The following is a 7,987-nucleotide window of genomic DNA, read 5'->3' on the forward strand; positions in this document are numbered from 1 at the left end:
ACATTGGGGAATCAACTCAATAGCAGACAACGGAATCATGGAGAACACAGGTTTTAAATACTGGAACGTAATCAGGGAGAAACAGAAACAGGTGTGGAGCTAATTAATCAAAAACCATGGAAACAAACAAGGCAGGAGAAAGGAGACACAGCAAACTAAACCAAAACAGATCATAACCATAACAGTGAGCAACATGACAGCTTTTTGTTCCTGAATGAATCAAATGATTCGGTTCAGTCGCAATGACTCACTTATTAACAGTGACTTGCTGCCACCTACTGGCGGGGTTAATTTCACATTTAAAGTAACTTAATTTTTTTAATCATTTCAAATATCAGTATTCATTTTTTTATGTTTAAAATATCAAATTATTTATGCATTTGTAACTGCAGGTTAAATGCATTCATGTTCTGCATTAAACAGTGTGTAAATACTTCTAAATGCCAATTCAGGTGCAGCTTATGTCTGGATTGCAAAGATGAATTTTGTTGATACTGATTTCATTTGCTTGGTAACAGCCCAAATGTCTTATTCTTATTCACTGATTAAATGTACGAATTTGACTCAATAGATAATGCACACTTATAAAAAAAATGGCTTTATAAAGGTAAAATGCCCATAAAAGGTAAAAATCAATTTAAACTTATTAGAAAAGATTATTTTCTATCTGACCACCACACAGAATATGAAGAATATGAAAAACTTTAGGAGTCAGCTGTCCACTAAGGTCCTTAAGATACCAGCATGATAACACACTCAATCAGTTGAATGAATGACTGCATTAGTGTCTTACCGCCACCTACTGGTAGTTTAGTTGAGAAGTATGTTGAAAAATATGCATTTTTCCCCTAAAAATTTCTTATTTGTATATTCATAAATGCATTTAAAACATTAATCTCATAACATTATTTATTGCAGTTGTAATTATTGTTATTTGCAGTGTAAATTATTTAATCTGACTGGTAGCAGCCTTATAGTGTATGTTGAATTTGATAAATTGTAATAATTTGGTTAAAAATAGACCTTTGTAAAGGTAAAGAAAAATATGCAGATTTAAGTATGTAAAAGCTGATAGAACACTGAGGAAAATATTGCTTCAGAATAAATTGTTTACTCCACCAAAAATCTCATGCAGTTATTTTGCAGGGATATTTTGTATGGAATATTGTCTGCTGGCATGAAAAGTTCACTGTATATCGTAGTAATAAATATAATTTATTACAGCAATGATATTTTGTTTTCTTTTTAATTTAAACACATTAAATATTACATATATGTATGCAATAAAATGTGTATTTCCATTACAGGTTTAGGTCTTAAAAGTCTTAAATTCAACTTGTTCATGTCTGTAGAAACCCTGTATACAGTATAAGAACATAAATTAATGTGCCTACAAGAAAACATTTTTATTCATCCAATCCTAGTCTTTTAAATCCATTTACTGATTATTTTTTTATATTTGTATAAATGTATTGTTATACAGGGTTTGTACAAGGTGCTTAAAGTGCTTGAAGTACTTGAATTTGACTTTTTGAAATTGAAGTCCTGGAAAACCTGGAAAAAAAAAATCTTAAAAATAGTATTAAAATATTGTCTCATTCTAGTGAACCAAGTATCTGTATATCTCGTGAGCTAAGTGTATTGTCACACACCCTAGTGTTGATAAGCGGTGATAAAGCTTATAATTTCCTAAGTGTATGATACAACTTTTATTCTTCAGGTCAATCATACATTCATGAAAAAAAAATCTCTTTGAATAAGGAAAGCAATAACTTTGCCATAATATCCTTTCGAATGTTAAAGTTGCCACAGTCATTGCATGCTTTTGTGCTGCACTTTATTTGTACCGTTTTGTTTTATTTGTTTTATTAGTTTATTAGAATTTTAAAGATGATAACAATATTGTTTGATAAGTGAGATCTCTGATTTTAGTCCTTGAAAACCCAAAAAGTAGTGCTTGAAAAGTCCTTGAAAGTCCTGGAATTTCATTTTGGAGTTTCTGAACGAACCTTAACAAGATTTATTTTTGTATGTAAATGCCAGTCGAAAAATTTGTGTCTCTTTCGCTGTTATTAGTGAGTAATTTGAGCGAGTTTTCATTAAAAACACTGAATAGTTTACAAATGAAACAATGACCGTGAATGAGAGGTTTAAAACTGAACTCAATCTTATGACTGCTTTAAAAAGTTAATTTTACTCCAAAATGAAAGTTGCGATATCATTTCCTCACCCTCATGTCATTCTTGTGCCAAAGAGGACGATTTTTAGCTAATAATACCTTACATTTAAGTCTGTTTCTCACATAAAGCAATTGTAAGATTTAAATGGGTCACCGGATGCTACATGTTGTTTGAACTGAAATGTGTGTTGGCAGTGTGTGTACACAACTCACATAGCCAGACCTTCAGACTCGCCCTCAGAGCTGAAGGTCTGGAATCCATGGCAGCTTTCATTGGCTAAGGCCCGCCCATGAGGCCGTTTGACCGAAATGTCAAACAACCAATCACAGTTAGTTTCGTTCAGCGTCACGTTTCGGGGCGTGGAAATGTCGCCACAATAACAGACCGGTGTGTAAAACTCTCTGAGGTATTTTAGAGATTCTATGCCGCGAACTTTTAAATATTTCACATACTTTTGAAAATACAGCATTTAGTTGATCCTGATAAGCGCTCGTCGTCACAGTTGTAAACATGACGGCTTTCTTTTTTCGTGAGTGGGTTTGGCGCCACGGCATCTTTGTTTCCAGGCGGAACGTTAAAGAACGCGACACACACATCTCCCAGAAATACTGTATAATTCAACCAATCCGATGACGACTTCGAAACTCCTGAAGTGCTTCCACTTTTGTGTGCCGTATGCATCAGACGGTCAGCCAGCGGTCCGTGGGCGTGACGTCTGAGGCTGAGACTAGATTGACAGTGGCGTTTCAGCACAGACTGGACTGGTGTTTTACCTTAGCTCCGCCCCTGAGTGCTCTAAAAAGAGCTGTTTTTGACAGGGTAAAAAGGGTGTTGTTTTACACTACCATTGAGAAATTTTAACCAAACTATGTTGCAGACTTTAAATGGGCATCCCATGACCCCTTTAATTACCTTTTATGTTCCCTCTTTCTCACGCTCTCTCAACCACACAAATGCAGAAACATCACATGTAGAGAAACTTCTTGTCAGCGCTGACTTAAGTGATGAAATAGTTTTGCAGCTCAAAATCTGTGACATTTCTCTCTCTCTCTCTTATCAATTCAATGTGCTTTATTGGCATGACAATTATTACAATGTATTGCCAAAGCATAGTGTTTGCATTGAATCTAGAACAGATATACATTTAAAGAAAAAAAAAACACATGCATGTGTATACATTTAAAAAGCAGAACAAATCAGCATTTTAGAATTCAATGAACAATATAAAATTCTGTGTGTGTGTGTTTGTGGGTGCTTCACTGATTTGTTGACTCCCTCTTTTTGTGACAGGCATCAGTGTACTGTATCTTGCTGCTAGTAAGATACAATCTCTCTTTTTCCCCATAATAAATATTGTAGTTGTGTTTTATTTTTTAACATTTTGAAATCAGGGCAAAGTATTTCAAATTTTGGATAAAATTTCTTTCTAATTTCTTCATAGTTAGGGCAGCTGGAGAGGAAGTGTTGGTCTGTCTCACTTCTCCATGGTTACAGTATGGGCAGATGTGGCTCTCTTTGGGCAGCCAGTTCTGTCGATATCTGCCCGTCTCTATAGTAAGAGTATGATTGATCAGTCTGTTCAGTACCTTGTCATTCGTCTCTGTCGATATCTGCCCGTCTCTATAGTAAGAGTATGATTGATCAGTCTGTTCAGTACTTTGTCATTCATCGTCTTAATTTCCAGTCTTTCATTGTACTCAGATATTCTGCAGTGGTGTAATTTCTGTTTAGGGCCAAATAACATTCAAGTTTACTTTGTTTTTCTGTGGTTTCAGTCCAGTAGTCCTGATGCTGACTGTTGTTAGTCATGTTAGTTTGTTTTTGCAGCTTCAGGACCATCTGAATCGGGACTTAATGAACACTTTTTTCAGTGTTCATTTAAGGGCTTTAAAATGGTAAGAGTTGGGGTCACTCATTTTTTGGTGTTTCTAAAATTTAATGGCTCGTTTCTCAATGCACATTAGTAGAGGATATTGGCCTAATTCTGCCCTGCATGCGTTGTTCGGTGTGTTCCTCTGTACTCTGAGGATACTCTTACAGAACTCAGCATGCAGGGCTTCAATCGGATTTTGTCCCATTTTTCAAATTCGTGGTTTAGGAGAGGACCCCACACTTCACTGCTGTATAATGCAATAGGTTCTATGACTGATCGGAATATTTTGAGCCAGATTCTGATTGGTATTTCAATTTGAATAGATTTTTTGATGGTGTAGAAGGCCCTTGTTGCTTTCTCTTTCAGTTCATTCACAGCCAAATTTAGCTTCCCATTTGCCCAAGCTATGTGTATTTTGTGGCATATTCAATTTTGGTCATACCAAGGGTGAAATTGTGTCTCTTTCCCTGACATCTGGGTCTTTTCTGGAAAGCTAGTACTTTAGTTTTGTTAGGATTAATAGTCATGGCCCAGGTCTGACAGAACTAGTGCAGGATGTCTAGGTTCTGCTATAGACAGCAGGATAAGATCATCCGCAAACAGCAAGAACTTTATATTGGAGTTGTGTAGTGTGAGGTCAGGTGCTGTTGATTGTTCCAGGAGTTTCGCCAATTCATTAATGTAGATATTGAAGAGTGTCAGTGAGAGTGGGCAGCCCTGCCTTACACCCCGCCCATTAGTAAAGAACTCCGTTTGTTTATTTCCAATTTCAATTGCGCATTGATTGTTTGAATACATTGTTTATTGTATGTTTTACCCCCAATACCTGATTCTAGAAGTTTTGACAGCAGACCTTCATGAATATTTCTCATGGGGATTGAATAAGTTTTGACTTTTCAGTCTGAGTTCTATCTATTTGTTGGCTCATTTTACCTGTAAACGAAACGTGCCTAATAATTATGCACACCTGAATATAGGGATTTTGTCACTTCCAGCCTTCATGGACAATTATATATCACTTATAAATTATTAAATACTAAATTAATAGTACTTATTAAGATTGATGTGGTTTACAGGAAAAGATTGCATCTAGATCAGATACAGTCCTTGTGTACCTTGCAACTGGCCTGACCTCCATTGTATGTCTAGAAGCAGTTTAACCTGTTGCAGGACAGGTATTGGCCAATTCTTTCCTGGTTGCTGCATAATAGACAGTGCAGGGCGAGCATATTGCCATCACTAATGAAAGAAACTGTGGTTCATTGAGTTTCTTGGTGGAGAATCAGATGCAATATCCAAGAAGAACCTGCAAAAATAAAAACTAGACATTTTGAATCCAAAGGATCATGAAGATTTTGAGGAGCAGATGGGGTTGAGACATTGTTTTAGGCCATGTATGATTCCATACCCCTAATACTTGGCCAAAGTTACTTTTAGCAAATGTACTCATTTAAAACTTAGTAAATTGATCAGAAACATTGACTACTCATCTTGCACTACAAATTTTGTCCAATCAAATACTTCCTGAAAATACCCTTGCATCTAACTGCTAAAAGTAGCAGATTATGGTTCAGTGACATAATATGACAATTTGTTCAGAGGACATTTTCCTGGACTCCAACGATTCTAAATCTACACTAGAGACAAAAAGAAAAAAATGAGTTATATGCTAGAATCAAACCTTCTGGATGCATTAAAGTTGCTTTTCACAAAATCATTAAAGGGCCTCATATGCTATTTTGGAAAGAAGACATGATTAGCAATGCTTTGGAGAATCTGAAAAAAATATACGTAAAAGACAGGCAAAAGTATAATACTTTCCAGTAGATCATTGCTATCACAATGATTTTAATTAGAAAACGACACAATAAAGAATACAAAAGTAAACCTTTCAACAGGTTTACACTTTAGGAAAGGATATTATAACGAAAGAAAATATGTGAATTACAAAAGGGAAACACTACAGACCACTGCAAAATTATCAGTTTCTCTGGTTTTACTAATGATAGGTATGTTTTTGAGTAAAATTAACATTTTTATTTCAGAAGTCAGAAAGAGCTTTTTTGCTAAGTATGTTTACACACAAAAGGAATGTGCATTTCTTTGCAGAAAATACGGATCAAAATAAAAAAAAAAAAGATGCCATGTTTTCAGACCTCAAATGCAAAGAAAACAAGTTCATATTCATGCACATAAGCATTAATTAATTACATTAATTTATATAAACAACAAAATACTAATGTTTTAACTTCGAACGAGTTCGGAAATCAATATTTGGTGGACTGACCCTGATTTTCAATCACAGCTTTCCACCAGTTTCTCACATTGCTGTTAGGTGACTTTATGCCACTCTTGGCACAAAAATTCAAGCAGCCTGGCTTCTTCTTGATCACATTCCAGAGGTTTTCAGTGGGGTTCAGGTCTGGAGATTGGGCTGACCATGACAGGGTCTTGATCTGGTGGTCCTCCATCCACACCTTGACCTGGCTGTGTGGCATGGAGTATTGTCCTGCTGGAAAAAACAATCCTCAGAGTTGGGGAACATTGTCAGAGAAGAAGGAAGCAAGTTTTCTTTCAGGACAACCCTGAATGAGACTTGATTCATGCACCCTTCACAAAGATGAATTTGGCCAATTCCAGCCTTGCTGAAGCTCCCCCAGATCCTCCACCAAATTTCACAGTGGGTGCAAAACCACTGTAGGCCTCTCCAGGTCTCTGTCTAACCATTAGACGATAAAGTGTTGGGCAAAGCTGAAAATTGCACTCATCAGAGAAGGTGACCTGACTCCAGTCCTCTACGGTCCAATCCTTATGGTCTTAGGCAAAGCTCAGCCTGGCTCTTCTTCTTTGCTTCTCATTGATGAAGGTTTTTTTCTAGCTTTGTACTGTTTCGAACTGTTCTCGCTGTGCACTTCACCCCAGCTGCCGTTTGCCATTCTTTTTAGGTCACATGATGTGATCCTATGGTTGTTGAGAGTGATTTTCACCCTCTGCTGGTCTTCAGCTTGACCTTGTTCTGTCTTTGAAATTTTATGGATGGAAGCAACCCGACACTCGCTGTATCCCTCTGCCAGTTAAGACAGAACTGAAACATTCATTTCCTCACTCAAAACTTTATATCATTGCTATCACAATGATTTTAATTTGAAACAACACAATACAGAATACAAATACACAGAATGCACAGTGGTGGTTTATATACTTTTCCTCGTTATATAAGATTTGATTGAGGTGATCACCTAATCATTATGCAGGTGTGTCTGTGTTGGAATTCAACAGACACTGGAAATGGAATGGCTGCCATACGTGATGCTGATTTCAGAAAATTTGGAGTTGTCTCTTAAATTTTTCCAGAGCTGTAAATGAGGATGAGTACATAAATGATGACAAAATTTTGATTTTGGGTGAACTATCCCTTTAAGAGAAAGAGACTGACAAAACAAATGATAATAAATGCATTCACTTCCATCCTTCAGTGAATATATCTCTTCTCCACCTCTTGCAAGGTTGTTGATTTAATGCGTAATATTCAAATAAAAGCCCAAGATCACGTCTGGCATTCACACTTACATCCTTCTAGAGAATCGACAGACACTGAGAACGATCGCCCGTGGCAAACGGTAAATATGACACTATATTATATATAAATTATATTATATATACACTATATATACTATATTATATATATATATATATATACACTACCGTTCAAAAGTTTGGGATCAGAACGATTTTTTATGTTTTTTAAAGGGGTTTCTTATGCTCATCAACGCTGCATTTATTTGATCAAAAACTACAGGAAAAAAATTTAATATTGTGAAATATTATTACGGTGTAAAATAAAGTTTTTTTCTATTTTAATATACATTAAAATCTAATTTATTCCTGTAATGCAAAGCTGAATTTTCAGCATCATTACTCCAGTCTTAAGTGT

The 7,987-nt window shown here is 35.9% G+C and overlaps 1 long non-coding RNA gene across 1 annotated transcript in view; it reads left to right on the plus strand.

Annotated features, from left to right (window-relative positions):
* The first annotated feature begins 7,626 nt into the window (after positions 1–7,626).
* The window catches only part of LOC107655103 (uncharacterized), a 1,336-nt gene continuing 975 nt past the window's right edge, over positions 7,627–7,987 (plus strand). The window contains exon 1 of the long non-coding RNA XR_001630395.1: positions 7,627–7,673. This is a non-coding gene — a long non-coding RNA (uncharacterized LOC107655103). The remainder of the gene's footprint in view (positions 7,674–7,987) is intronic.

The sequence above is a fragment of the Sinocyclocheilus anshuiensis genome, unplaced genomic scaffold (genome assembly GCF_001515605.1).
Source record: "Sinocyclocheilus anshuiensis isolate Anshui unplaced genomic scaffold, SAMN03320099.WGS_v1.1 scaffold515, whole genome shotgun sequence".
NCBI classification, from domain to species: Eukaryota; Metazoa; Chordata; class Actinopteri; order Cypriniformes; family Cyprinidae; genus Sinocyclocheilus; species Sinocyclocheilus anshuiensis.